The 22,831-nt window shown below is 45.8% G+C and overlaps 1 protein-coding gene across 2 annotated transcripts in view; it reads left to right on the top strand.

The window, feature by feature from the left end:
- The first annotated feature begins 228 nt into the window (after nt 1–228).
- The window catches only part of MAPRE3 (microtubule associated protein RP/EB family member 3), a 148,898-nt gene continuing 126,295 nt past the window's right edge, over nt 229–22,831 (top strand). For both annotated transcript variants that reach the window (XM_068279877.1, XM_068279874.1), the window contains exon 1: nt 229–357. The gene's annotated coding sequence lies outside the window, so the exon portion shown is untranslated. The remainder of the gene's footprint in view (nt 358–22,831) is intronic.

The raw sequence follows: 22,831 nt of genomic DNA, 5'->3' as shown, positions 1-22,831 counted from the left end.
CCCCCCTATCCTCCACCCCCCTATCCTCCATCCCTCCCATGTCAACCTCTATCCTCCATCCCTCTATCCCCCCCATGTCACCCACAGTCCTCCATCCCTCTATCCCCCCATGTCACCCCCTGTCCTCCATCCCTCTATCCTCCCCATGTCATCCCTCTATCCCCCCCATGTCACTCTGTACAGATCTCCCCAGCGTCTCCCCTCCTCTCTGCCTGTCAGTGGTGGGGAAAGAGCGGCGCATGCGCAGTGCGGGGTCAGTGCTGCTGCTGGAGCCGCTTGGTGCGGCGGCCTGATCTGTGGGGTGATCGGGTGTACGGAGGAGATCGGTGTATGGAGGACGCTGCCACACTCTGCACGGTGAGTACCGGAGCCCCGCACTGCCTGCCCGCCCCCCGCTGCACTGCAACACCCAGCAATGCCCGCTGTACCCAGCAGCATGACACAGCAAGGAGCACCGTGCCCACCAGCGGCCCTCCCGTGTGCCTGTGCAGACACCCCCTGTCACACTGTCACTGTCACCTACTGTCACCTGCACCACAATGCAGCTGTCACCTGCATCACAATGTGACTTTCACCCTCTGTCACCTGCATCACACTGTCACTCCAATTCTGTCACCTGCCCGTGTGACACTACATCACACTGTCACTGTCACTCCTCCAATTCTGTCACCTGCCTGTGTAACAGTAACACTACATCACAATACAACTGTCACCCCCAATTCTGTCACCTGCCCATGTGACACTACATCACACTGTCACTGTCACTCCTCCAATTCTGTCACCTACCTGTGTGACACTACATCACAATACAACTGTCACTCCTCCAATTCTGTCACCTGCTTGTGCGACACTACATCACAATACAACTGTCACCCCCAATTCTGTCACCTGCCCATGTGACACTACATCACACTGTCACTGTCACTCCTCCAATTCTGTCACCTGCTTGTGTGACACTACATCACAATACAACAGTCACCCCCAATTCTGTCACCTGCCTGTGTGACACTACATCACAATATAACTGTCACCCAAATTCTGTCACCTGCCTGTGTGACACTACATTACACTACAACAGTCACCCCCAATTCTGTCACCTGCCTGCTGTGTGACACTACATCACAATACAACAGTCACCCCCAATTCTGTCACCTGCCTGTGTGACACTACATCACAATACAACTGTCACCCCCAATTCTGTCACCTGCCTGTGTGACATTTCATCACAATACAACTGTCACTCCTCCAATTCTGTCACCTACCTGTGTGACACTACATCACAATACAACTATCACTCCTCCAATTCTGTCACCTGCCTGTGTGACATTACATCACAATACAACTGTCACCTCCAATTCTGTCGCCTGCCTGTGTGAAACTATATCACAATACAACTGTCACCCTCATTCTGTCACCTGCCTGTGTGACACTACATCACAATACAACAGTCACCCCCAATTTTGTCACCTTCCTGTGTGACACTACATCACAATACAACAGTCACCCCCGATTCTGTCACCTGCCCGTGTGACACTACATCACACTACAACTGTCTGCCCCAATTCTGTCACCTTCCTGTGTGACACTACATCACAATACAACTGTCACCCCCGATTCTGTCACCTGCCCGTGTGACACTACATCACACTACAACTGTCTGCCCCAATTCTGTCACCTGCCTGTGTGACACTACATCACAATACAACAGTCACCCCCAATTCTGTCGCCTGCCTGTGTGAAACTATATCACAATACAACTGTCACCCTAATTCTGTCACCTGCCTGTGTGACACTACATCACAATACAACTGTCACCCCCGATTCTGTCACCTGCCCGTGTCACACTACATCACAATACAACTGTCACCCCCGATTCTGTCACCTGCCCGTGTCACACTACATCACAATACAACTGTAACCCCCGATTCTGTCACCTGCCTGTGTGACACTACATCACACTGTCACTCCTCCAATTCTGTCACCTGCCTGTGTGACACTACATCACACTGTCACTGTCACTCCCAATTCTGTCACCTGCCTGTGTGACACTACATCACACTACAACTGTCTTCCCCAATTCTGTCACCTACCTGTGTGACACTACATCACACTGTCACTTCCAATTCTGTCACCTGCCTGTGTGACACTACATCACACTGTTACTGTCACTCCCAATTCTGTCACCTGCCTGTGTGACACTACATCACACTGTCACTTCCAATTCTGTCACCTGCCTGTGTGACACTACATCACACTGTTACTGTCACTCCCAATTCTGTCACCTGCCTGTGTGACACTACATCACACTGTCACTTCCAATTCTGTCACCTGGCTGTGTCACACTACATCACAATACAACAGTCACCCCCAATTCTGTCACCTGCCTGTGTGACACTACATCACAATACAACTGTCACCTCTAATCCTGTCACCTGCCTGTGTGACACTACATCATAATTCCATGTGACTGTCACCCCCAGTTCTGCCACCTGGGTATGATGATGTAGTATACCCACTGATGTTTGGGGGCCCTGTCCCTCTGTCCCTCTTTCCTCCACATTTGTCCCTGTTTCGGAACTTTGTTACTCTTTCTATGTAAATATATATGTTTCTCTACTAAAAATGTGTTTGATTGTCTCTAAACTTTATTCCCATCCTTTATATTGATATATTACTAATTTTAAAATGTTACTATGAAGGAAAATGAACCAGGATAGAAAGTGTGGTTTGAATTATAAAACAGCATACTTTTCTTATGAAATCTTTATGGTATGCATGACTAGGGGGCGTGATCAGGGGTGTAGCAGGGGCAAGGCTTAAGTGTCTTCCTTATCTCAAAAAGTTGGGAGGTATGGTTTTTGGCCGGGGCGTGATGATGTCCCCACCTTTCCACAAGTTATCTGCATCACCTGGCTGTGTGACACTACATGACCATGTAGTATTTGTTCCCCTAGCAAAAGATGACTTAGTACTTGATGACATAACTCTTGTTGGCAATCACAGAGGTCTGACGTTTCTTGTAGTTGGTCACCATGTTTGCAGACATCTCAGGAGGGATTTTAGCCACTCCTCTTTGCAGATGCTCTCCAAGTCATTAAAGAGAATCTGTATTGTTAAAATCGCACAAAAGTAAACATACCAGTGCGTTGGGGACATCTCCTATTCCCCTCTGACACAATTTCGCAGCTCCCCGCCGCATTAAAAGTAGTCAAAAACAGTTTTCAAAAGTTTGTTTATAAACAAAATGGCCACCAAAACAGGAAGTAGGTTGATGTACAGTATGTCCACACATAGAAAATACAACCATACACAAGCAGGCTGTATACAGCCTTCCTTTTGAATCTCAAGAGATCATTTGTGTGTTTACCTTCTGTCCCCCTGCAGCTCTCATCCACTGAATAGTGACAGGCTTCCTGCAGACAGCTCTGCCTGTGCCTGTGTTTGTAATTCCTCAGTATGTGTCAGCCAGCTCCTTTCACAGCCTAAGGACCCATTCACACTACAAGAGCTTTTTAAACGCTAGAGATTTTAAAAACTCTTGCTAATGCTATGCTATGGGGGATTTTTACAAAATCACATTGCTCCAGTGTGAACACTCACGTAAGATAACATTAGCAAGAGCTTTTAAAATCACAAGAGCTCAGAAAAGCTCTCATAGTGTGAACGAGCCCTAACAGAGGAGGATTTTTATCCAGCTCTCTTTCACTGATAAGCAGAGACACTGCTGGCTTATGTAAATAACACACACACTGGAGTGTGCATAGAGGGGCCTGGAGAGGGTTGTGCATAACAGATCAGCAGGGAAGAGTTGGCAGCCTTCCAGACACAGGACGACAACTCAGACAGGGGAAAGATACATTGATTTATTACAGAGACAGTGCTAGTAGAAAGTCCTGCAGTAAGCCAGAGCACATTAGAATAGGTTTAGGAACTTGTAGGATGGTAGAACAAAGCATGACATTTTTGTTACAGAGTCTCTTTAAGGTTTCAATGCTGATGTTTGGCGACGTGAACGTTCAGCTCCCTCCTCAGATTTTCTATTGTATTTAAGTCTGGAGGCTGGCTAGGCCATTCCATTACCTTTGTGGGCTTCTTTGTTGCTTTGGCTGAAGTGTTTGGGGTGATTGTTATGCTGGAATAACCGTTAATGGCCCATTTTTAATGCCCTGGCTGAGGGAATGAGGTGCTTACCCAAGATTTGATGGCACATGGTCGCATCCATTGTCTCTTCGATGCAGTGAAGGTGTCCGGTCCCCTTAGCAGAAAAACACCCCGATAGCATAATACTTCAGGCAGCCTTCTTCCTCCTCCAAACATGGGGAGTTGATGCTAAAGAGCTCAATTTTGGTCTCATCTGACCTCAACACTTTCGCCCAGTTCTGCTCTGGATCATTCAGATGTGTATTGGCAGCAGACGGGCCATTATATGTGCAGTCTTGAGCAGGGGGACCTTGCTGGCTTTGCAGGATTTGAGTCCTTCACATTACAATGTGCTGCCAATAGGTTTTTTGGTGACTATGGTCCCAGCTGCCTTGAGATCATTGACAAGTTCCCCTGTGTATCTCTGGGCTGCTTCATCACTGTTCTCGTGATCATTGGAAGTCTACGAGGTGAGACCTTGCATGGAGCCCCAGACTGAGGTCTGGTTCACATTATCGGTAAAAAACGGTCCGTTCCCGGATCGGAAGGGAACAGATCAGAACGGATGCAAATGAATCCAATGTTAACCCATGGATCCGTTCACATCCGTCTATTCAAAAGGATCCGTTCCGCACGATCCGATGATCAGACCGCAAGTTTCCTCCTGCAGCAATTTTTCTGGACCGCTAAGCCCAGCGGTACGGAAACGGAAGCTGAATGCTGCATTGGGGGCAATGAGAAAACAGAACGTTTCTTCACACTAGTGAAGAGACAGAGCGTTCTAAATAGAAAAATCCACTTTGGGCGTGGGGGGATGGGGGAAAACGGAACGGAAGCAGCGGAACGAAAGTGGAGTAAAAAATGGATCGACCGTCGATCAGATCAGTTTTCATGGATCCGTTTGCTGCTCTGCCGCAAGTGTGAACCGGGCCTGAAGGAGGTTCACAGTTATTATGTGTTTCTTGTATTTGCAACTTAAAAATGCCAGATGTTGTCACCTTCTCACTAAGCTGCTTGGCGATAGTCTTGTAGCCAGTCCAGCCTTGTGCAGCCCACAGTCTTGACAACCTTGGATTGCTTTTCTGTCTTGGCCATGCTGGCTAGTTTGGAATTTGTTTGCGGATCTTTTAGAGAGGTCCTGCCGTAAGCTGGGATTCAGACTTTTCCCTTCCATAGACTCCAAATCTCAGCCCGTTACCTGCATAAAGTGAAGACACCTGGGAGCCTGAATTCTTCATCTTTTGATGGGGCAACAAATACTTATTTCCATCATTACAATGCACATCAAGCTCTGACTTTGGGGCGCTGGGTTGTGAGGGTTGTTGTTATTCTTTCTCTCGCAGCTGCAATAAACCCACCATTACAATTATAGACTGGTCATTTCCTGGTCAGAGAGCAAAACTAGCAAGCATAGGGGATCTCTCTGTGCCATGACCATTCAGTGTAAGTAAGAAGGGTAAAGAGGCGTCCAGTGGATATATAAAACACTGTAAAAACACTAAAAATGAAAAGGATGAGGTGGCTTACCTCACAGACGACAACTCGCTTATGATAAAATAATTTATTAGAGATAAAGAGGCGGCTTTTCATATACAGCGGCACATTATTTGGCCTAAGGAAGTGGTCTAGATCCCACGAAACGCGTTGCCTGTGCTTATTATCTCTAATAAATTATTTTATCGTAGCGAGTTGTCGTCTGTGAGGTTAGCCACCTCATCCTTTTCATTTGTAGTGTTTTTAGAGTGTTGTATATATATCCACTGGGCGCCTCTTCACCCTTCTTGCTGCCTATACTCCCCCCGCTCTATAGAGAGGGGAGTCTCATACACCAAACCTGAGGTGGAATTCCACTACCTCACAAAGGTTGGAGTGCTTGAGTTTTTTCTAGAGAGACCGCCTCCATGGCCGCTGGTACACCTGAGTGGAATCAGGTTTAAGACACTCCACCTGCCTGAAGTGCTCGGTTGCCCCTTTGTGCAACCCACCTTTGTGAGTATTCATTTGTCAAACACCCTCTCACATATTCATTTACCTGTGCCGTACTGCACTATTTGGGCTTCTGTTGTCTTTGTGTTTATTCCTCAGTATCTTATACTAATTCAGTATAAGTACTGTCACCATACAACACCTGACCATGTAACAGCACATGATGATAAACCTCGCTATATTCTGAATCTCTGATATGATCCAGGTGAAGTTTGCAACCTTTTGCCAACTAATAGTAGAAACTTTAAAAATCTCCAGTTTCCATTTGACTTCTAAACTCCTGCAAGTAAATCAGCCCTCCGTGTATATGGTGGATGGGATTGTTGGGTATTTTGTGCTGTGTGTATGGTAGGGTTTGGATTGTGAGCTCCTCTAAAGACGATCAGTGACATGACTATGTACTCTGTAATGTGCTGCAGGAGATGTCAGTGCTATATAAATACATAATAATAATATGGTAGGACATTAGACTATGACTATGGCAGGATTAGATTGTGAGCTCCTGTGAGGAGTCAGTGACATGACTATGTACTCTGTAACATGCTGCAGAAGATGTCAGTTCTATATAAATACATATTAATAATATGGTAGGACATTAGACTATGACTATGGTAGGATTAGATTGTGAGCTCCTCTGAGGACAGTCAGTGACATGGCTATGTACTCTGTAATGGGCTGCAGAAGATGTCAGTGCTATATAAATACATAATAATAATATGGTAGGACATTAGATTATGACTATGGTAGGATTAGAGTGTGAGCTCCTCTGAGGACAGTCAGTGACATGACTATGTACTCTGTAATGTGCTGCAGAAGATGTCAGTGCTATATAAATACATAATAATAATATGGTAGGACATTAGACTATGACTATGGTAGGATTAGATTGTGAGCTCCTCTGAGGACAGTCAGTGACATGACTATGTACTCTGTAATGTGCTGCAGGAGATGTCAGTGCTATATAAATACATAATAATAATAATAATAATAATAATAATAATAATATGGTAGGACATATGACTATGGTAGGATGAGAGTGTGAGCTCCTCTGAGGACAGTGAATGACATGACTATGTACTCTGTAATGTGCTGCAGAAGATGTCAGTGCTATATAAATACACAATAATAATATGGTAGGACATTACACTGTGACTATGGTAGGATTAGATTGTGAGCTCCTCTGAGGACAGTCAGTGACATGACTATGTACTCTGTAATGTGCTGCAGAAGATGTCAGTGCTATATAAATACATAATAATAATATGGTAGGACATTATACTGTGACTATGGTAGGATTAGATTGTGAGCTCCTCTGAGGACAGTCAGTGACATGACTATGTACTCTGTAATGTGCTGCAGAAGATGTCAGTGCTATATAAATACATAATAATAATATGGTAGGACATTATACTGTGACTATGGTAGGATTAGACTGTGAGCTCCTCTGAGGACAGTCAGTGACATGACTATGTACTCTGTAATGTGCTGCAGAAGATGTCAGTGCTATATAAATACATAATAATAATATGGTAGGACATTACACTGTGACTATGGTAGGATTAGATTGTGAGCTCCTCTGAGGACAGTCAGTGACATGACTATGTACTCTGTAATGTGCTGCAGAAGATGTCAGTGCTATATAAATACATAATAATAATATGGTAGGACATTATACTGTGACTATGGTAGGATTAGATTGTGAGCTCCTCTGAGGACAGTCAGTGACATGACTATGTACTCTGTAATGTGCTGCAGAAGATGTCAGTGCTATATAAATACATAATAATAATATGGTAGGACATTATACTGTGACTATGGTAGGATTAGATTGTGAGCTCCTCTGAGGACAGTCAGTGACATGACTATGTACTCTGTAATGTGCTGCAGAAGATGTCAGTGCTATATAAATACATAATAATAATATGGTAGGACATTATACTGTGACTATGGTAGGATTAGACTGTGAGCTCCTCTGAGGACAGTCAGTGACATGACTATGTACTCTGTAATGTGCTGCAGAAGATGTCAGTGCTATATAAATACATAATAATAATATGGTAGGACATTACACTGTGACTATGGTAGGATTAGATTGTGAGCTCCTCTGAGGACAGTCAGTGACATGACTATGTACTCTGTAATGTGCTGCAGAAGATGTCAGTGCTATATAAATACATAATAATAATATGGTAGGACATTACACTGTGACTATGGTAGGATTAGATTGTGAGCTCCTCTGAGGACAGTCAGTGACATGACTATGTACTCTGTAATGTGCTGCAGAAGATGTCAGTGCTATATAAATACATAATAATAATATGGTAGGACATTATACTGTGACTATGGTAGGATTAGATTGTGAGCTCCTCTGAGGACAGTCAGTGACATGACTATGTACTCTGTAATGTGCTGCAGAAGATGTCAGTGCTATATAAATACATAATAATATTATGGTAAGACATTATACTGTGACTATGGTAGGATTAGACTGTGAGCTCCTCTGAGGACAGTCAGTGACATGACTATGTACTCTGTAATGTGCTGCAGAAGATGTCAGTGCTATATAAATACATAATAATAATATGGTAGGACATTACACTGTGACTATGGTAGGATTAGATTGTGAGCTCCTCTGAGGACAGTCAGTGACATGACTATGTACTCTGTAATGTGCTGCAGAAGATGTCAGTGCTATATAAATACATAATAATAATATGGTAGGACATTAGACTATGACTATGGTAGGATTAGATTGTGAGCTCCTCTGAGGACAGTCAGTGACATGACTATGTACTCTGTAATGTGCTGCAGAAGGTGTCAGTGCTATATAAATACATAATAATAATATGGTAGGACATTAGACTATGACTATGGTAGGATTAGATTGTGAGCTCCTCTGAGGACAGTCAGTGACATGACCATGTACTCTGTAATGTGCTGCAGAAGATGTCAGTGCTATATAAATGCATAATCATAATAATAATATGGTAGGACATTAGACTGTAACTATGGTATGATTAGATTGTGGTCTCTGAGGACAATCAGTGACATGATTATGTACTCTGTACACTGCTGCAGAAGGTGTCAGTGCTATATAAATGCATAACAATAATAATATGGTAGGACATTAGACTATGACTATGGTAGGATTATATAGTGATCTCCTCTGAGGACAGTCAGAGACATGACTATGTACTCTGTAATGTGCTGCAGGAGATGTCAGTGCTATATAAATACATATTAATAATATGGTAGGACATTAGACTATGACTATGGTAGGATTAGATTGTGAGCTCCTCTGAGGACAGTCAGTGACATGACTATGTACTCTGTAATATGCTGCAGAAGATGCCAGTGCTATATAAATGCATAATAATAATATAATAATATGGTAGGACATTAGACTGTAACTATGGTATGATTAGATTGTGGTCTCTGAGGACAGTCAGTGACATGGCTACGTACTCTGTAATGTGCTGCAGAAGATGTCAGTGCTATATAAATATATAATAATAATAATAATATGGTAGGACATTAGACTATGACTATGGTAGGATTAGATTGTGAGCTCCTCTGAGGACAGTCAGTGACATGACTATGTACTCTGTAATGTGCTGCAGGAGATGTCAGTGCTATATAAATACATAATAATAATATGGTAGGACATTAGACTATGACTATGGTAGGATTAGAGTGTGAGCTCCTCTGAGGACAGTCAGTGGCATGACTATGTACTCTGTAATGTGCTGCAGAAGATGTCAGTGCTATATAAATACATAATAATAAAGCCCATGTAAAATCTAAAATGAGACAGCAGGGCACGTGCAGAGTGTAAACTGGTATTCTGCAATCGATCTTTTTCAAGGGTGGTAATGCATGCAGGGCAATGCTGAACTGGTCAGTGGGACATTGGAGACTTCCCCACCCTCCCCACCTCACACCATCTCCGCACATAGCAGAGTAGCACAGAAGAGCAGTGTAACGTTTGCTTGCTCCAGTGATATGTTGCTACATCTGTTCTTCCTGGGAGTCGCATGCTCTGTGCTTACATATCTCCTCCTCCCGATCACATGACATACCTCAGGAGAAAGAGGTATGCTGCATAGAGCGTGTGGCTGTTTGAAAGACCAGAGGAGACTCGAAGCAGCGCTGGGGCAGGTAAATATTACACTGCTCCACTGCGCTACTCTGCAGAAAGGGGAGGGGCAAGCAAGCCACGGTCACTATTGACTATAGTGACCGTGGCTTGCTTGCCCCTCCCCTTTCTGCAGAGTAGCGCAGTGGAGCAGTGTAATATTTACCTGCCCCAGCGCTGCTTCGAGTCTCCTCTGGTCTTTCAAACAGCCACACGCTCTATGCAGCATACCTCTTTCTCCTGAGGTATGTCATGTGATCGGGAGGAGGAGATATGTAAGCACAGAGCATGCGACTCCCAGGAAGAACAGATGTAGCAACATATCACTGGAGCAAGCAAACGTTACACTGCTCTTCTGTGCTACTCTGCTATGTGCGGAGATGGTGTGAGATGGGGAGGGTGGGGAAGTGACCGTGGCTTGCTTTGTTTGAGATTGTTCAATTAATGGTAAGTCTTAATAAACAATTTGGCCCGCGACTTTGACTATGTTGTAGATTTTGGCCCTCACATGATTGAGTTTGACACCCCTGGCTTGTACACATGCTTGACTAAAGTCGGCTGAGGCGGCCGATTACGACCAGATGACTGTCAGTTCAGGGGTCAAGCAAACTTAAAGAGACAAAGTAAACGAAAGCTCTGATACCTACCCAGGGCTTCCTCCCGCCCCATAAACATGTGCGAGTCCCTCCCCGTTAACAGGCTCAGTCGATGCCAGTCAGGGTCTACTGCACATGCATGGGAGGTCCGCACATGCTCAGAAGACCCGGACTGACGTCACTGAGCCTGTTACCGGGGCTCGCTGCGGCTGAACGGCAGACCGTGGGAGGACGGCGTGGGACTTATACGCGTTTATGGGGCCCCTGGTAAGTACCACAGCTTTACTTTACTTCGTCTCTGAGTCTCTTTACGTTTGCTTGATATACGGTAAATCCAACTGCCAGACGGATAATCCAGGGGTCAGGCAGGGACGTAATAGCAGAGGTCAAGACAGGCGGCAATCCAAAACATAGGTCAGAGGTCAAGCAAAGGGTCGTAACAAATAGCAGTCAAAAACACACCCAACGGTATAGCGCAAGTAATAATCCTCACATTTGTATAGCACTTTTCTCCTGTTGGACTCAAACGGCTCAAAAACTGCAGCCACTGGGAAGCACTCAAGAGGCCACCCTGCAGTGTTAGGGAGTCTTGCCCAAGGACTTCTTACTGAATAGGTACTGACCCTAGCCAGGATTCAAACCCTGGTCTCCCATGTCAAAGGCGGAGCACTCAGCCAGTACACTATCACAGGCGGGAGCACACTGACAGGGACAAGACTTTATTGCCCGGTACAAAGCGGGTGGGACAACAGCCCCGGCAGCCCATAGGCTGTTACAGCTAAAGAGCTACCCATTGGTTATTCCACGCTAATCAGTTACCCTCCTGCTGCTAATGCAGAAGCAGGAGGGAATAGGAAGGGCACATGGAGGGACGCGCCTGTCCAAGGTAACCGGGGGTGTGCGTACACAGGGGTGCCACATGGTTGCTAAGAGACCCGTCCGCTGTCCAGAAGTTGAAGCCGGAGATTGGAGACAGCTCTCGGAAGGGCAGGCTGCATCACTGGGACCTGGAGGTCAGTTCCTTCCAGCTGTGATGTCATTGCTGGAACGTCAAGGGTCAGAAGATGGAGAGGCCCGCTTTAGCTCTGTAGTGCTTGACAGGGAAGGAGGGAGTGAAGGGTAGCCGGCCATGAAGTATAAATAAACGGACACTTTTCGGGGACAGACATCAGGAAGCTTCCCTCAAGGCTGGAGAAACTCGGCAACTACAGTATGTAAGCCCCTGGCAGATGCCCTTGTTGCCAGGGCCGGGCCCTTGTGAGCTGTTATTATGTGTCAGTGTGGCTGTGTGGCATCAATGTTAAAGTCGCATTGTGGTGAACATAACTTAATAAAATTGCCTTTTTAATACTATTCATTTATAAATGATTCAGTCAGTGCTGCTGTAAGATCTTTCCTCTCCCTGATTTACATTCTGACATTTATCACAGGTAGCTTATCTTTAATCGCTTGAGGACCGCAGGCTTACACCCCCCTAGTGACCAGGCAATTTTTTACAATTTAGTGCTCTGCGGCATCTGCCAATCAACTTAGCACACAAATGAATCTTGCCACCAACAGAGCTTTCTGTTGGTGGCATCTGATTGCGGCTGCATTGTCATTTTTTTTTTATTTTGTTAATTAAAAATGATTTTTTAAAAAAAAATTAATTTAGTTATTTTTATTGTATTTACCTCCCTCCTCCAGCCTATAAAAGAGGGGGGTCACACTCGAGTGGACAGCTTTGTCACTAAGCTGTCCCCTGTACAGTGCTGCGCTAGATTGCAGTGCTGTACAACCAAGGCAAACTTTTTTTAAAACTCTAACAGCCTGCCAGCCGCAATCGCTGGCTAGAAGGCTGCTATCGGAGTGGAGCGTCCGCGCGCGCATTCCCCGCTAATCTCCGCCCCCAGGACTTGACGCCAATTGGCGTTAGGCAGTCCTGAGGGAGCAACTCTGGGGCCGCCAATTGCATTAGGCGGTCGCAATGTGGTTAAGGTGGCCACTAACAAACCAATTTCTAGCGAAAAATCATTTGAGCAATCAGATAATTCTGAGCGGAAGTGAAATCGTTCACTACACCATCAACAAACCAATCTTTGCTTCTTATCTAATATCTATCTCTTCTTCTGTGAACTAAAACCCTTGCTTTTAATTTAGCTGTAGGGATAACAGTTGTGCCTGGATGAGTAAATCTGTGAATGCATTTGTTTGGACATTTGCATGTGAGTGTGCAAAGGGTTAATTGATTTTTGCTGTTTCTAGCCACACCCCCTTCAGCACCTCCCTTTCCCTAATAATTTATTGAATGTCCTAACTAGAGGTGATGTGCCTGGATACATGTATGTTTATTCTTATCATTGACCCCTGTGGCTAGGGTCCAATTCGGTGCACTCCCCCCTTCCCCTGTATGTTTGTCAGCATGCAGACAGCTTATGCTGGTGTATGCGCATGGTGCACATGGACACATAAAGTTAGCTCCCTTGTGCGATTGGTAAGATGCACTGTCTTTCCCAGGAGAGGAAGTTAGGATGTGTGCTCCTAATCCATTGATAGGTTTGATGCAATGAATGTGTTTGCATGTCTGCACTATGCATGTTACAGGGCCAGAGTTAGGACATCTATGTTTACCTGGGTACTTCTGCGCAGTATAGGTGACTAAGCATAAGAATGCATTCTTCTGTGAACTAAAACCCTGGCTTTTAATTTAGCTGTAGGGATAACAGTTGTGCCTGGATGAGTAAATCTGTGAATGTATTTGTTTGAACATTTGCATGTGAGTGTGCGAAGGGTTAATTGATTTTTGCTGTTTCTAGCCACACCCCCTTCAGCACCTCCCTTTCCCTAAAAATTTATTTAATGTCCTAACTAGAGGTGATGTGCCTGGATACATGTATGTTTATTCTTATCATTGACCCCTGTGGCTAGGGTCCAATTCGGTGCACTCCCCCCTTCCCCTGTATGTTTGTCAGCATGCAGACAGCTTATGCTGGTGTATGCGCATGGTGCACATGGACACATAACGTTAGCTCCCTTGTGCGATTGGTAAGATGCACTGTCTGTCCCAGGAGAGGACGTCAGGATGTGTGCTCCTAATCCATTGATAGGTTTGATGCAATGAATGTGTTTGCATGTCTGCACTATGCATGTTACAGGGCCAGAGTTAGGACACCTATGTTTACCTGGGTACTTCTGCGCAGTATAGGTGACTAAGCATAAGAATGCATTCTTCTGTGAACTAAGACCCCGGCTTTTAATTTAGCTGTAGGGATAACAGTTGTGCCTGGATGAGTGAATCTGTGAATGCATTTGTTTGAACATTTGCATGTGAGTGTGTGAAGGGTTAATTGATTTTTAATATCTATCTCAATCATCTAGAAAATCCAAATTTTGGTTCATTGAAAGTCCAATAATTGTTTTTAGAATCATCCGTAATGGATTGTGCCCATCAACGGAGATTGTTTACAACCAATCCGATCAGAATTTCTGATCGCTCAACAATTTTTCGCTAGATATTGAATCGTTAATGGCCACCTTTCGTCCCATCAGTTTCCCAGAATTCTCTGGGAGGAGAATTCCGCATAGCTAAACGGCCTAGGCTGTGACATCACTGGGAGGGCGGGGCTTCATACCCATATACAGCAATATATAGATACAGGAAGTGTTTCTGTACCCTGAATCTGTACCCTGAATCATTTACTGCATTGTACTCTATGTCACTACAGGGCCTCATTAGGTTTCAGTACATCACGGCATGAAAAAGAGTTGACGGCACCATCTAGGTGAGTATAATGCTCTTTTGTTTCAGATGAACGTTATACACGGCAGAGCTTGATAAAGAAACGTTTGCTTTGTAGCGTCGCTTTTGTAATTGAGCTGTAATGTTCATCTGAAATAAAAGAGCATTATACTCACCTGGGTGGCGCCGGTCTTGGCATTGATGTGGTGTGCTGCCAGATCCACCTTGGCACGTCCCACCTATACTACAGAGGAGTGCTCCACCTTGCCACGTCCCACCTATACTACAAAGGAGTGCTCCACCTTGCCACGTCCCACCTATACTACAGAGGAGTGCTCCACCTTGCCACGTCCCACCTATACTACAGAGGAGTGCTCCACCTTGCCTTGTCCCACCTATACTACAGAGGAGTGCTCCACCTTGCCTTGTCCCACCTATACTACAGAGGAGTGCTCCACCGACTCTCTTAAAGTGTACCTGAGATGCAAAGCGTCTCAGGCTCCATACTTACCTGGGGCTTCCTTAAAGAGGAACTCCACTGAAAATCATGTAATAAAAAAGTGCTTCATTTTTACAATAATGATGTATAAATGATTTAGTCAGTGAGTGTTTGCCCATTGTAAAATCTATCCTCTCCCTGATTTACATTCTGACATTTATCACATGGTGACATTTTTACTGCTAGTAGGTGATGTCAGTGGAAGGACATGCTGCTTGCTTTTTTGGCAGTTAGACCCAGCTGTAAACAGCTGTTATTTACAATACAATGGGGTTCAGAGACAGGAAACTGTCAGGTCCATGGTCCTGACATCACATTGTGGGAGGGGTTTCACCACAATATCAGCCATACAGCGCCCCCTGATGGTCTGTTTGAGAAAAGGAATAGATTTCTCATGTAAAAGGGGGTATCAGCTACTTATTGGGATGAAGTTCAATTCTTAGTCATGGTTTCTCTTTAAGCCCCCCTGAAACCGCTTGTCTGTCGCCATCTCCCCGGGTGGCTCCTGTGCCGCGCAATTCAGCCCAAAAGCCTGAGTCACGCTTCATTGCGCATGTCCGGCCAGGTGCACTCCCCCATCTCCCGCTTGTGTAGTATTACTGCGTAGACGCAGAATGCTCCCAGGGACGGAACCCAGCAGGGGAGCTCACCTGGCCAGGCTGCACATGCATGATTAACATGGGCGTCCGCACGTATGGCAAATTGGGGCATCTGCCCGACCCTGGACACCCGCTGCCCCCCCCCCTGGCCGCGTGCCCATGCGGCTAGCAGGAGGGGAGCAGCGCAGAGAAGAGGGAGAGCTATGGGCATAGTGGGGAAGGGCGGACGTCTCCCCCCCCCTTCCCTCACCTTAGGGGACTCTACCTCCCTCGCTCGCTCTCCCTTCCGGAGTCCGGAACGAAGTGTGCAGCGGCTGGGCAGCGGGCGGAATTTACCTCGTCTCGCTCCTGCGCCGGAAGTTCTGGTGCCGCACTCTGATCTGGACCAGACCAGAGTAGCGGCTAATCCATCCGGCGCCTGCGACGAGAGGAGGCAAGTTCTGCCCGCTGCCCAGCCGCTGCACACTTCGTTCCGGACTCCGGAAGGGAGAGCGAGCGAGGGAGGTAGAGCCCCCTAAGGTGAGGGAAGGGAGGGGAGACGTCCGCCCTTCCCCACTATGCCCATAGCTCTCTCTCTTCTCTGCGCTGCTCCCCTCCTGCTGGGGCACACCTGGCTACCTATTCTTGGGACATATACACCTGCCTAGTGCCTACATATACTGGGACAAGACATATACACCTGCCTACATATACTGGGACATATACACCTGCGTGCCTACATATACTGGGACATATACCCCTGCCTACATATACTGGGGACATATACACCTGCCTACCTATACTGGGACATATACCCCTGCCTACATATACTGGGACATATACCCCTGCCTACATATACTGGGACATATACCCCTGGCTACATATACTGGGGACATATACCCCTGGCTACATATACTGGGGACATATACCCCTGGCTACATATACTGGGGACATATACCTCTGGCTACATATACTGGGGACATATACCCCTGGCTACATATACTGGGCACATATACACCTGCCTACATATACTGGGGACATATACACCTGCCTACTTATACTGGGACATATACCCCTGCCTACATATACTGGGACATATACCCCTGCCTACATATACTGGCACAAATACCCCTGCCTACATATACTGGGACATATACCCCTGGCAACATATACTTTGGACATATACCCCCCGGCTACATATACTGGGGACATATACCCCCTGGCTACATATACTGGGGACATATACCCCCTGGCTACATATACTGGGGACATATACCCCCTGGTTACATATACTGGGGACATATACCCCCTGGCTACATATACTGGGGACATATACACCTGCCTACATATACTGGGACATATACCCCTGCCTACATATACTGGGGACATATACCCCCTGGCTACATATACTGGGGACATATACCCCCTGGCTACATATACTGGGGACATATACCCCCTGGCTACATATACTGGGGACATATACCCCTGGCTACATATACTGGGACATATACCCCTGGCTACATATACTGGGGACATATACCCCTGGCTACATATACTGGGACATATACCCCTGGCTACATATACTGGGACATATACACCTGCCTACATATACTGGAACATATACCCCTGCCTACATATACTGGGGACATATACCCCTGGCTACATATACTGGGGACATATACCCCTGGCTACTTATACTGGGGACATATACCCCTGGCTACATATACTGGGACATATGCACCTGCCTACATATACTGGGGACATATACCCCCTGGCTACATGTACTGGGGACATATACCCCCTGGCTACATATACTGGGGACATATACCCCCTGGCTACATATACTGGGGACATATACACCTGCCTACATATACTGGGACATATACCCCTGCCTACATATACTGGGGACATATACCCCCTGGCTACATATACTGGGGACATATACCCCCTGGCTACATATACTGGGGACATATACCCCCTGGCTACATATACTGGGGACATATACCCCCTGGCTACATATACTGGGGAAATATACCCCCTGGCTACATATACTGGGGACGTATACCCCCTGGCTACATATACTGGGGACATATACCCCTGGCTACATATACTGGGACATATACCCCTGGCTACATATACTGGGGACATATACCCCTGGCTACATATACTGGGACATATACCCCTGGCTACATATACTGGGACATATACACCTGCCTACATATACTGGAACATATACCCCTGCCTACATATACTGGGGACATATACCCCTGGCTACATATACTGGGGACATATACCCCTGGCTACTTATACTGGGGACATATACCCCTGGCTACATATACTGGGACATATACACCTGCCTACATATACTGGGACATATGCACCTGTCTACATATACTGGGGACATATACACCTGCCTACATATACTGGAGACATATACACCTGCCTACATATACTGGGACATATACCCCTGCCTACATATACTGGGGACATATACCCCCTGGCTACATATACTGGGGACATATACCCCCTGGCTACATATACTGGGGACATATACCCCCTGGCTACATATACTGGGGACATATACCCCTGGCTACATATACTGGGACATATACCCCTGGCTACATATACTGGGGACATATACCCCTGGCTACATATACTGGGACATATACCCCTGGCTACATATACTGGGACATATACACCTGCCTACATATACTGGAACATATACCCCTGCCTACATATACTGGGGACATATACCCCTGGCTACATATACTGGGGACATATACCCCTGGCTACTTATACTGGGGACATATACCCCTGGCTACATATACTGGGACATATGCACCTGCCTACATATACTGGGGACATATACCCCCTGGCTACATGTACTGGGGACATATACCCCCTGGCTACATATACTGGGGACATATACCCCCTGGCTACATATACTGGGGACATATACACCTGCCTACATATACTGGGACATATACCCCTGCCTACATATACTGGGGACATATACCCCCTGGCTACATATACTGGGGACATATACCCCCTGGCTACATATACTGGGGACATATACCCCCTGGCTACATATACTGGGGACATATACCCCCTGGCTACATATACTGGGGAAATATACCCCCTGGCTACATATACTGGGGACGTATACCCCCTGGCTACATATACTGGGGACATATACCCCTGGCTACATATACTGGGACATATACCCCTGGCTACATATACTGGGGACATATACCCCTGGCTACATATACTGGGACATATACCCCTGGCTACATATACTGGGACATATACACCTGCCTACATATACTGGAACATATACCCCTGCCTACATATACTGGGGACATATACCCCTGGCTACATATACTGGGGACATATACCCCTGGCTACTTATACTGGGGACATATACCCCTGGCTACATATACTGGGACATATACACCTGCCTACATATACTGGGACATATGCACCTGTCTACATATACTGGGGACATATACACCTGCCTACATATACTGGAGACATATACACCTGCCTACCTATACTGGGACATATACCCCTGCCTACATATACTGGGGACATATACACCTTACTACATATACTGGGGACATATACCCCTGGCTACATATACTGGGACATATACACCTGCCTACATATACTGGGACATATACACCTGCCTACATATACTGGGACATATGCACCTGCCTACATATACTGGGGACATATACACCTGCCTACATATACTGGGGACATATACACCTGCCTACCTATACTGGGACATATACCCCTGCCTACATATACTGGCTACATATACACCTTACTACATATACTGGGGACATATACCCCTGCCTACATATACTGGGGACATATACACCTGCCTACATATCCCAGTGTAGCCATATAGTGTAGCCATATAGTTTGCATTGGTCAGGTTTCTACCCCCTTGGTTGCTAGGAGATAGGGCTCTGGTTTTTAACGAAATTTAAAATTTATATTTTTTATATGGTGATTTACAATAAATGATATATATTTTATTTACTTGCCTTCCTTCCTTTTCAAAAGTGAGTAGTATGTAAAGAGTCATAGCTACATACAGATGCTGGATTTTCATTGCGTGACATAACGGGTACCGTGTTGGGTGGGGGTGGGGGAAGTAAGATTTATACAAAAATGTAATCACTTTGGGCCAAAGGCATGTACCATAACTATGGACAGCAAGGACTTTGGAGGCAGTGTTATTAACTGTATGTTCTGCTTTAAAAAAACAACTGTAGTAAGAGGTATATGGAGGCTGCCATATTTATTTCCTTGTAAACAATACCGGTTGCCTGGGAGTCCTGCTGATCTATTTGGCTGCAGTAGTGTCTGAATAACACCAGAAACAAGCATGCAGCTAATCTTGTCAGATCTGACAAGAATGGCAGAAACACCTGATCTGCTGCATGCTTGTTCAGGGGCTGTGGATAAGAGTATTAGAGGCAGAGGATCAGAAGGGATGCCAGGCAACTAGTATTGCTTAAAAGGAAATAAATATGGCAGCCTTCATATACCTCTCTCTTCAGGTGTCCTTTAAGAAGACGTTTGGAAAGTGCTAGGATGATTGTACTTCTGTCTTTGCTAGTTATTACAGCTGTAATCGGAGATCGCACATCTTGCAGCTCTGGCCGGCGAGAGGCGATGGCGCTGAGCTGTGGTGATTACAGAGTAGGGGTGAGATGTAAAGTTAGCACAGGCTTGCAGAGAAATGCTACTTCTGGGTGCATTTTATGCTTGTCCCAAGAGCTGACAGTCGATTGGTGTCATAGATTACACTAGCGGCAGGGTGACAGTGCGAGAGTACATTTCCAGCAGCTTCTGTGAGGATTCCGGCTCTATAGACACCAAATCCCGGCATTGTGTCCTCCCGGGGCGCGCTGTGCGGGGATTATACAGAGATCACTGGTGCTGATGACAGAGCAGATACCGCAGGGACAATGCAGGCAGGTGACTGACACACAACACAAACCTGCTCATGGCAGTGCATGATGGAACGTGTAGTCCATCAACACATGGAGACCTGCTGCCCGGTGCCTGGGAGCCTTTTACTGGGAGGGGACAATAAAGCTTGGATTTGAATTCTGCTCCACTGCGAGCTGCAGTCATATTAATGCTGTGGATTGTACTAGTACTCTCTACCCCTATTCCAGTACCCTGACTCTGCTCCAATTCCAGTACTCTCCACTCCTAGTACTCTCTACCTCTATTCTAGTATGCTGACTTTGCTCCAATTCCAGTACTCTCCACTCCTAGTACAACCTACCCATGTTCCAGTACTCTGTTCCAATTCCACTATTCTTCATTCATACTACTCTCTACACCTAGTCCAGTACCCTGTCCCCAATCTACTACTCTCTACTCCTAGTCCAGTGCTCTGTCCCCAATCTACTACTCTCTACTCTTAGTCCACTGCTCTGTCCCCGATCTAGTACTCTCTACTCTTAGTCCACTGCTCTGTCCTCAATCTAGTACTCTCTACTCTTAGTCCACTGCTCTGTCCTCAATCTAGTACTCTCTCCTCCTAGTCCAGTACTCTGCCCCCAATCTACTACTCTCTACTCCTAGTCCAGTACTCTGTCCCCAATCTAGTACTCTCTACTCCTAGTCCAGTGCTCTGTCCCTAATCTAGTATTCTCTACTCCAAGTCCAGTACTCTGTCCCCAATCTAGTACTCTCTACTCCTAGTCCAGTACTCTGTCCCCAATATAGTACTCTCCACTCATAGTTCAGTACTGTATCTCACATCTAGTAATCTCTACTCCTAGTCCACTGCTCTGTTCCCAATCTACTACTCTCTACTCCTAGTCCAGCACTCTGTCCCCAATCTACTACTCTCTACTACTAGTCCAGCACTCTGTCCCTGATCTAGTACTCTCTACTCCTAGTCCAGTGCTCTGTCCCCAATCTAGTACTCTCTACTCCTAGTCCAGTACTCTGTCCCCAATCTACTACTCTCTACTCCTAGTCCAGTGCTCTGTCCCCAATCTACTACTCTCTACTCCTAGTCCAGTGCTCTGTCCCCAACCTAGTACTCTCTACACCTAGCCCAGTACTCTGTCCCCAATATAGTACTCTCTACTTCTGGTCCAGTACTCTGTTTCTAATCTAGTACTCTCTACTCCTAGTCCAGTACCCCGTCCCCAATCTACTACTCTCTACTCCTAGTCCAGTGCTCTGCCACCAATCTACTACTCTCTACTCCTAGTCCAGTGCTCTGCCACCAATCTACTACTCTCTACTCCTAGTCCAGTGTTCTGCTCCTACTGATCCTAGTCCAGCCTCTGTCTCCTATTCCAGATATAAGTGACTGTGTGTAATGTTTCCTCACATACCCTCAGCAGCAGAAACATCCTATCTGTGACAAGCAGGAGTCCCTGATAGCAATTGAGGCAATGGGGGTGTTATTTGCTATTTCCTGTAGGCCGGATGTGATGTTGCTACTGACACAACTGGAAGTGTTTGATAAGCTTCAGTAAGTGAGGAATTATTTAGAGAAGATATAAAAAGCTGCGGATGAGCTGAATGTGCCGTAGTGCGGCCGGACCAGGAAGCCCACAGGAGCTATTTCAGAACTGCCAGCGTTAGGCTAATTACAGTTAATGGAGGGGACCCCACAGGAGGGGCTGCAATCACAGGTCCTGCAGCATTTTTATTATTTGCACTTCAATACAAAGTATAGATTGCCGCAAAATCACAATCGTTGTACAAGAAAAAGAATAAACACTAAGCAGCTAACAAGGATCACCATACAAAGCACTGCTAATTACCTTAAAGGGGAACTGAAGAGAGAGGTATATGGAGGCTGTCATGTTTATTTCCTTTTAAGCAATACCAGTTGCCTGGCAGCCCTGCTGATCCTCTGCCTCTAATACTATTAGCCATAGCCCCTGAACAAGCATGCAGCAGATCAGGTATTTCAGTGGTTCAGACTTATAAGTCTGATCTGACAAGACTAGCTGCATGCTTGTTTCTGGGTTTAATCAGATACTACTGCAGAGAAATAGACCAGCAGGGCTGCCAGGCAACTGGTATTGATTAAAAGGAAATAAACATGACAGCCTCCATATACCTCTCTCTTCAGTTCCCCTTTAACAAGCTTATTTGTATCACCTGAATCAAACCAGAGAACCCTGC

The sequence above is a fragment of the Hyperolius riggenbachi genome, chromosome 4 (genome assembly GCF_040937935.1).
Source record: "Hyperolius riggenbachi isolate aHypRig1 chromosome 4, aHypRig1.pri, whole genome shotgun sequence".
Classification (NCBI taxonomy): Eukaryota; Metazoa; Chordata; class Amphibia; order Anura; family Hyperoliidae; genus Hyperolius; species Hyperolius riggenbachi.
Note: the sequence above shows the minus strand (reverse complement) of the source record. Positions and strands in the feature narration are given on the sequence as shown.